Source organism: Humulus lupulus, chromosome 7 (assembly GCF_963169125.1).
Source record: "Humulus lupulus chromosome 7, drHumLupu1.1, whole genome shotgun sequence".
Lineage (NCBI taxonomy): Eukaryota > Viridiplantae > Streptophyta > Magnoliopsida > Rosales > Cannabaceae > Humulus > Humulus lupulus.
In genome coordinates this window covers 41975745-41984028 of record NC_084799.1, presented here as the reverse complement: position 1 = coordinate 41984028, position 8284 = coordinate 41975745, and the positions used below count along the sequence as shown (strand labels likewise).

At 44.7% G+C, this 8284-nt stretch overlaps 1 long non-coding RNA gene across 2 annotated transcripts; it reads right to left on the bottom strand.

Annotated features, from left to right (window-relative positions):
* Window positions 1-699: 699 nt before the first annotated feature.
* On the bottom strand, window positions 700-4199 carry LOC133791235 (uncharacterized). Of its 2 annotated transcripts, none has more exons than XR_009874154.1 (6): window positions 3916-4199; window positions 3708-3846; window positions 1703-1785; window positions 1458-1612; window positions 1193-1275; window positions 700-929 (listed from the first exon to the last, which is right to left on the bottom strand). It is a non-coding gene; the product is annotated as an uncharacterized LOC133791235 (long non-coding RNA). The 2 variants fall into 2 exon arrangements; XR_009874153.1 differs by having other exon boundaries at window positions 1462-1612; window positions 3916-4197.
* Between the last annotated feature and the right edge of the window lie 4085 nt (window positions 4200-8284).

Sequence of the window (8284 nt, the reverse complement as noted above, 5' to 3'; positions counted from 1 at the left end):
AGTACCCTTGGCGCAGGATCTTTTTGGACAGGTTGGGCCCGGCAGTGTAATCTCCACAAAAACCTTCATGCACCTCATGCATGATGGCGCCCAGCTCAGTCCCGGACACACACCTGAGGTAAGGCATGGATAAACCCCGGCGATAGAGTTTTCCGTCCATCATGACGTATCGGTGGACTTGATACTGGAGTTTCCTGGCAGCGGCCCGGTCGTTTGGAACCTCCCCGGCAGACAGATAGCCACTACTACAAAAAGGGTTTTTTAGGACTAGCATTGCGAGTCCTAAAAATTTTTTTAGGACTCGCGGGGCGCGAGTCCTCTATTTGAGAGCCTTAAAAACTAAGGTTTTTTAGGACTCGCAATGCCCTAAAAAACTGTGCGAGTCCTAAAAAATCTGGTTGAGTGCCTTTAATTAAGTTTTTAGGACTCGCAATGCGAGTCCTAAAAAATCTGGTTGAGTGCCTTTAATTAAGTTTTTAAGACTCGCTTTGCAAGTCCTAAAAGAATTTTTGCGAGTCCTAAAAAATCTGGTTGAGTGCCTTTAAGTAATTTTTTAGGACTCTCTTTGCATGTCCTTAAAAGTAATTTTTTTTAAAAAAAAATGCAGCTACAATTTTTATTTTGATTTAGAAAAAATATATCCATTTGAATGTCCAAAATGTATTATATATGTTAGATTTCTAAAATTTCAAAAGAAAATACAACAAAATAATTTTTTATTAATTACTCAAAAATATAATTTTAGTATTTAGTCTACTCGGCTTACAAAATCATATTACATGATAGTTTATACTACAATCAAATTTTATCATCATCAAATAATAAACAAGAAATGTATCCAATGTTAGTGAAATATATTTTTTATTCTAAAAACTTCAACTGTCAATGTTGTCTAGTATTGCGCCAAAGAAATGCATCTCAATATAGACCTGCACATTATAAAAAAATTCTTTAATTATAAATATATTATAATTAAAACTTATAAATACAATTTTTACTTTCTATTGATCCAACTTTATGGATGACAATAATACACCTAGCCGACAATAAAAATAAAATAAAATAATAGCTAAACAAAAAAAAAAACAATGCACACATCATCATCATCATCATTTGGATTAATTAAGTTGAAGTCAAACACAGATTCATGCAGAGGATATAAAAAAGCTCAAAGAATAGAAAGATAACATACCTTGTTGATTAATCCATCATCAATCACAGCACTACTGATCTTCTTAAAAATTTCATAAAGTGCTTCAATTTCGCTTACGCTAACTGCATACAAGGAAGCCCCAATGTTCAATAGACAGGTTTTATAGTGTCCTATGAAAAGGTTGGATAGCAGCAGTAACTTTAAATTTAGTCATAGTCAGAAATAGGCAAAGAATTTCCAATTATTCCATACTTTAAATTCTGTCTAAAATAAGCAAAGAATATTCATCGATTCAGAATCATACACACCGTCTCCTCTGCTAGAACTGCAGGATCGTCTAGGCCTCTTGATTGGTTATACAAGTTGAGAATATAGCACCGCAATAGGGAAGCAAATAAATGCTTGAACCCATCTATGCACTGTAACATGATATTTTCTCTAAATCAAAACACTCCATATCTGTTCAAAGAAATAGACAAACAAGTGTGAGAAACTCGTAATCGTCTTGTGCTCGAAATGGTCTTCAAAGTATGAAAGCACTGAACAAACCTGTTAACCATTTCCTACTTCTGATATTAAGCTCAACTAGGAAAAGATTCTTCAAATGTTCAACCACCAAATCTTATTTGTCCCTGGAATTAAAACAATATGATAAAATTGTTCAATGTTGAAAGAACTTAAGATAAGAAAAAGAGAAAATTTGGGATAAGTTATTTGGGGAGCAAGAATATGATAAGTTATTTCAGGATTACAAGACTGAAGCTCAAGTTCAAGCTTAAGCTGAAACTCAAGCTCTAGCTCTAGCCCAAGTTGAAACTCAAGCTCAAGCTCCAATTCAAACTCAGCCTCAGTTCAGTATTCAAAAAACTCGCCCAAAGATATCATTAAAGTTGGTTTTGGCTCTACCCATTGTGTTCCTTGCACTATTTGTTCTGTTGGTTTGGATCAGGGAGCAGCAGAATGAATTTGATGCACATTATCTTGTTCCAACTTAGTCCTACTCACTCGGGTGTAAAACATTCTTTAGTTAGGAGCAGATTAAGTTGCAGATTACAAAAATCTCTCTTAGAATTTTAGTTTAGGGTAAAATATCTTTGTATCTTTGAGATGCTTCCATTAAAATTATTAATCAGAAGTTTATTGGTAGTTTTGTTATGATGGATTTGATTCTCATTTAATCCTTTTATTTATTTTTGCAATTTTATTAGACATATTCTGAAACAATTAAGTATTGTCTCTCTCTAAGGCAATCTACTAACCAGTCATGAAGAATGGTAGCTGGAGAGATCTGATGGTCTCTGCCTATTAAACTCAAGTCTCATCGCACCACAAAAGTCACTTATTTATATATATAAAAAACCTTACATTCAAAACGGGCTTAATCAATAGTCTTTCAAAACCTTTGTATAAAACTCATTAGTTTGAGGTACCAAATAGTAAAATATTGAAAATGACCTCAGCATGGCTTTAAAGCTAATTGTCTCTCTAGCAATCTACAAATCAGTCAAGAAGATTGGTAGCTAGATAGCTTATATAGAGAAACAATCTTACCTTTTTGTTTCCTCTGTTAAATACATGAAAATACATGAAGAGATAAAATTTTAGCTGTTAGATATAACTAACAGTTGAGTCATTTGCTTTTATTATATATTGTATATAAAGATTGTTAAAAATAGAATCCTATTTGTTTGGCCTAAGCATATTGGTCAGGATGATATAAATTGATTTGAGGAACTATAGGTTGCATATATGTCCTATTTTGGTGGTCTGGTGTATAGTCTGGTGCAGGCCTTGAAGTGAGGTGTTGTTTTTGTAAATGGTTATTTGGTGAAATATACTTTTCTGATTTCCCAAAAAAAGATTGGTATCTCTATTGCAATCATCCCCAACACCACCAAAAGCAAGACTAAAAGAAAGATGACAATAAATGCTCATGTATTTATCATGAAATACTCATATATCATCTTTATACATTACTCCTAAAAGGACACTCATTTTTGCTTTTCTGGTCACTCAATTCTTATATAGAACCAAGTATTGAGAATTAGTCTCAAAGCCAACCAATTTGGAAAATCCTCTTCAACATTCCGAATAAATAAACCTGTGGAGTACTACCAATAATCTATATACAATAATAAAAAATTAAACAATAAGAGATGGATCATGCATCTAATCATTCAAACAATATATACTTTAAATCAAATATATACACCTCGTGCTCCCAAACCAGAACTTGTCGATTAAAAAAAATCAATCTAACACATTAATTCAATGAAGTTCATAGCAGAGAAATTAGGCATCTTGAGGTAATAAGTAGTGCTACAATACCTCAATTTTGAAGATGATGATCAGTTTCTAGCCATTAGATCTCACATAAGAACAAACTAAGGAAAATGATTAATCCCACAATTCAAATCTCAGTTTTGAACCCAGTTTTAAACCCAAATATATACAGAGATCTAAAAACAAAAATATATACCCAAATATCAGATTACATATCTCCATTTTGAACCCAGATATTTAAAAAAAAAAAAAGGCTGAGGAAAAAACTTACCTGTTCGACCTCTTCAATGAAGACACAGTCGACCCTCGCCTGCGCCGTTCAAGCCCTTGCCATTAGAGCTCTGTCGATATCCCTTCATTGTCGACCTTAGCCCCTGCTTGTCCCTTTTTCATCGAGCCTTAGTCCACAGCTGAGAGAGGATGAGAGATTGAGAGCCAAACCAGAAAGGGAGAGAGAGAATGACTCGCAATATACATACCTGAACCCACGGATGGAACCGTGAGCAACCAGCACCGCCGGAGAGCCTGCTGGAGCCGAGACCTGCGCCGCCGTGACTGCTGGAGCCGCGGTAGTGCGCCGCCGTGACTGCTGGAATGCTGGAACCGCCGTCGACGCCGCCGAGAATGCTGGAACGTCGCTGCTATCGAGCGCCGTTCATCTCCTTCAGCCGTTCAGCCTTGGTCATGCCGTTCAGCCGTTCATCTCCTTCAGTGTGGTTGCTGTGGGTTTTGAGTAATAAAACCCAAATATGTATAGTGTTTTAAGTATATGTAACCCTATAATAATTTCCAAATATATGGATGTCTTTTAAGAGTTTTAAATAAAATATTTATGGGCTTGCTTTGGGAGTCCTAAAAAAGTATTAAGGACTCCCAAAAATAGCCCTTAAAATTATTAAGTAGGACATTTTTTTTTAGCCCAGATATTTTAGGACTCACTGATTTTTTTAAGACACTCATTGCGAGTTTTAAAAGAGTATTAAGGACTCCCAAAGCAAGTCCTTAAAAATATTAAGTAAAACACTTATTTTTATAGCCCAGATTTTTTTAGGACTCGCATTTTCTTTTAGAACACTCATTGCGAGTCCTAAATTGCGTTTTTTCAGGACTCTCAATGAGTGTCCTAAAAACTTCATAAATATTTTTAAGGACTTGCATTTATGTGCGTGTCCTAAAATAGTGTCCCGTAAAGGGTATTTTGTAGTAGTGAGCGGATGAGCGGTCCCATCCAGGAAGTGGAGTGATCGATGGTGTGGATCGCGGGGGCCCTGATGCTTGGGACGGGGAGATGGTTGATGGGGACCAGTCCGGCAAGCTCTGATTCAGCGTCGGTGGCCAGCTTCGCTAATGTGTCCGCGAAGACATTCTGTTCCCGGGGGATCTGGTGGATGGTGTGCTTTGTGAGCACCTGTAGCATTTCCCTCGTTTGAGTCACGTATGTCGCCATTCTCTTTCCTTTAGTCTGATATTCTCCTGAGATTTGTCTGACGACTAGCTGGAATCGATGTAAATTTCCAGGTTCGCTGCCCCTACCTCCCGGGCCAAGCGCAGGCCGGCTAGGACAGCTTCATGCTCTGCTTCGTTGTTCGATGCTTTGAACTGGAAATGGAGCGCATTTTGTAACTCGTGCCCTTGATCTGCCACGTGCATAGAGATCTAATTGTAGCCGGAGTAGGCGTCCATGAAGCTCAAGATCTCGTACCCTGACGTAGCATCCACCATTTGGTAGAATTCGGGGGAGCGGGAAACAGTCCTTCGGACAGGCTTTGTTGAGGTCCGTGAAGTCAATGCATGTTCTCCACGTCCCGTTCGGTTTTGGCACCAAGACGGGATTGGCTAGCCACACGGGGTACACAGCCTCGCGTATGAAGTTGATGGAAGACAGCTTCATGCTCCGCTTCGTTGTTCGATGCTTTGAACTGGAAATGGAGCGCATTTTGTAACTCGTGCCCTTGATCTGCCACGTGCATAGAGATCTAATTGTAGCCAGAGTAGGCGTCCATGAAGCTCAAGATCTCGTACCCTGACGTAGCATCCACCATTTGGTAGAATTCGGGGGAGCGGGAAACAGTCCTTCGGACAGGCTTTGTTGAGGTCCGTGAAGTCAATGCATGTTCTCCACGTCCCGTTTGGTTTTGGCACCAAGACGGGATTGGCTAGCCACACGGGGTACACAGCCTCGCGTATGAAGTTGATGGAAGACAACTTCTCAACCTCCACTTTAAGGGCCTCGGCCCACTCTGTCCCCAAAGGCCTGCACTTCTGACGGACCGGGGTCACGTTTGGGTCAATACTTAACGCGTGGCAAATGACATTGCAGTCGATCCCAGTCATGTATGAGTGGGACAAGGCTAGGATATCCTAGTTTCCCTTAACTCGGGTGATGAAGGCGGCCCGGATGTCTGCTGGCAGACTTTTTCTGACACGGATGATCCGGGTTGGATCAGTTTCGCTGATGCACACCTCATCTATTTCGTCCATTGGCTCCAGGACGCGGTCGTCCCCTATCCGCGGGTCCATGTCGTCCTCTTCCTGGACCACCCTCTCAGCCGGCGGGAGGGGAATCGGTTCTACGGGCTCCTCCTGGATCAGGAATAGCACTTCCGGGCGCTCTTTTGATCTCCCCGGACGGTCCCTACCCCTCCGCTGTCGCATGGTAACTTAATGCACAGATGGTGGATGGAGGGTGGCCCCGAACTCGACCAATGCGGGTCGGGCAAAGATGATGTTGTAAGCGGTGGGGCAGTCCACTACTACGAAGGTGCAAAACTTGAACAAGTGCTGCAATTCCCTCCCCGGCATAACCGGCAACTGGATCTTCCCCATGGGGAGAAGTGCATCTCCGTTGAAGCCGTAAATCTTGGTCGGGCACGAGGCCAGATCCGCTTCCGTCAAGCCAATGGCGGTGAAGGCGTGCTTGAACAACAGGTTGACAGAGCTTCCGTCATCCACCAACACGCGGGACACCAACTTGTTGGTGATTTGAGCATCTATAACCAGCGGGTCGTGGTGCGGAAAGTGGACGTTGCGGGCGTCTTCCTCCCTGAAGGTGATGGGGAAGTTTATCAACTTAGGATGCTGAGCCGGAGCCTGGACAAGGGCGTACACCTCCTGGTCGTGGTCCAGCTCGCTTAGGTAGCGCTTTTGGTCATTTCTGGATGGCCCTCCCAGGTGAGGTCCGCCCGAGATGGTTGCCACATGTCCGTCAACTCGAGGGGGTGCTGCCTCGGAGGGGTAAGGCATTCCGGGGCCGGGAACTTGCGCAACTGGGGCCCCCTTGGGGGCCTGCGCCGGGGGTCCCTGTGCATATCCTCCCTGAGGGGGGGTATGCCCGAGTCGCTCCCAGGACCGCGGGTTGTTCGGGGCCAGCTGATAGGCCCGGACTCCCACGGGCATCCTTACCCACTGGTGGAGGTGCCCCAGCTTGATGAGGTTTTCAATCTCATCCTTGAGCTGCCGGCATTCATCGGTGGTGTGGCCCACATCCTTATGATAGGCGCACCTTTTGCTGGTGTCCCTCGGATTCCTTCCCCCTTTGAACATGGGGTTAGGCTTCCGGTAGTGAACCGCCCTTTCTGTTGCCATATAGATGTTCTTCCTGGTGTCCACCAGGTTGGTATATTATGAATATTGGGGCTCGTAGGCCCTCTTCCCCTTCTTGACCGGCTCGGGTCGGTTCTGGCCTTTGCCCGATCGCTTCCCCCAGGAGGTTTTCACGCTCGCCACAGTCACTCCTGTTTGTGACTGCTGGGCCATGACAGGGGCCATGCTCTACCCCGCTGGCGCGACGCCATAACCGGAGAAGTGGGTGGATTGGGCCGGGGCGTACCCTGAAGTGGCAGGGCCGTACACCATAGGTGTGTAGCTGAACCCAGGCGCGACGTCCAATCCAGGGGCAATGGGGGGCACGTAGGACTGCACCGGGAATTGTCCCCCATATCCCGGGAATGACTGGGGGACGGGCTGCAGGGCCGAAGGCCACCCAAAAGCCTGGATCTGAGCTTCCTCCCAGTTGATGAATCCTTGGGCCCTCCTGATGAACTCTTCCAGGGTAGCAGCATGTCGTCCCAAAGGGGGGACCTCGCCCGGATTCCGGACTGCAATGCCACCAGGCATTGCCCGTCGTCCACTTTCGTCTTGGAGGCTTCTTCAGTAAAGCGCTGGATGTAGGCCCTCAGTGTCTCCGGGGGGGGGGGGGGGGGTTGCTTAATATTTGCGAGAGCACTGATCTGCATGTCCATCCTCATGGTGGCCACAAACTGCTTTCGAAACGGTGACTGCAACCCGGACCAGGATTGGATGGACCCCGGCTTAAGTCTTTTCCACCTCTCTTCGGCGGGACCACCCAAAGTGATTGAGAAGCAGAGGCACTTTTCGTCATCGCTGACATGGGCCACTGTCATGAGTCGGTTGTATCGGGACAGATGGTCCCTGGGGTCGGTGTTGCCAGTATAGGCGGTGAGGCTTGGCATCTTGAACCCCTTGGGGAGTATGGCGTCCAGGATGTGCCTTGCGCAGGGCTCTTTATCTTCTTCGTCGGAGTCGGTGTCCGCGCCTTCTTGCTTGTGGACCAGGCGGTCCGTGACCTTTTTCAACGCGACCATCTATTCCATGAGCTACCTGGTCGTGCCATCTTCTAGGGGGACTCTCTCGTTCCTCCTGTCGTTGATGTTGTTCCTGAGGTCTCCACCACGGGGGAGGATCTTTTCCTTGTGGGCCCGCTCCTTCCGAGCGTTCAGCCCATCGCGTAAGTCTATCCGGGAGGTGTCGTCTCCTGAACTGAGGGCACGACGTTCCTCGCGGTGAGGCCGTTCCCGACGGTTCTTGTTAACCGAGGCACTCGGGTGT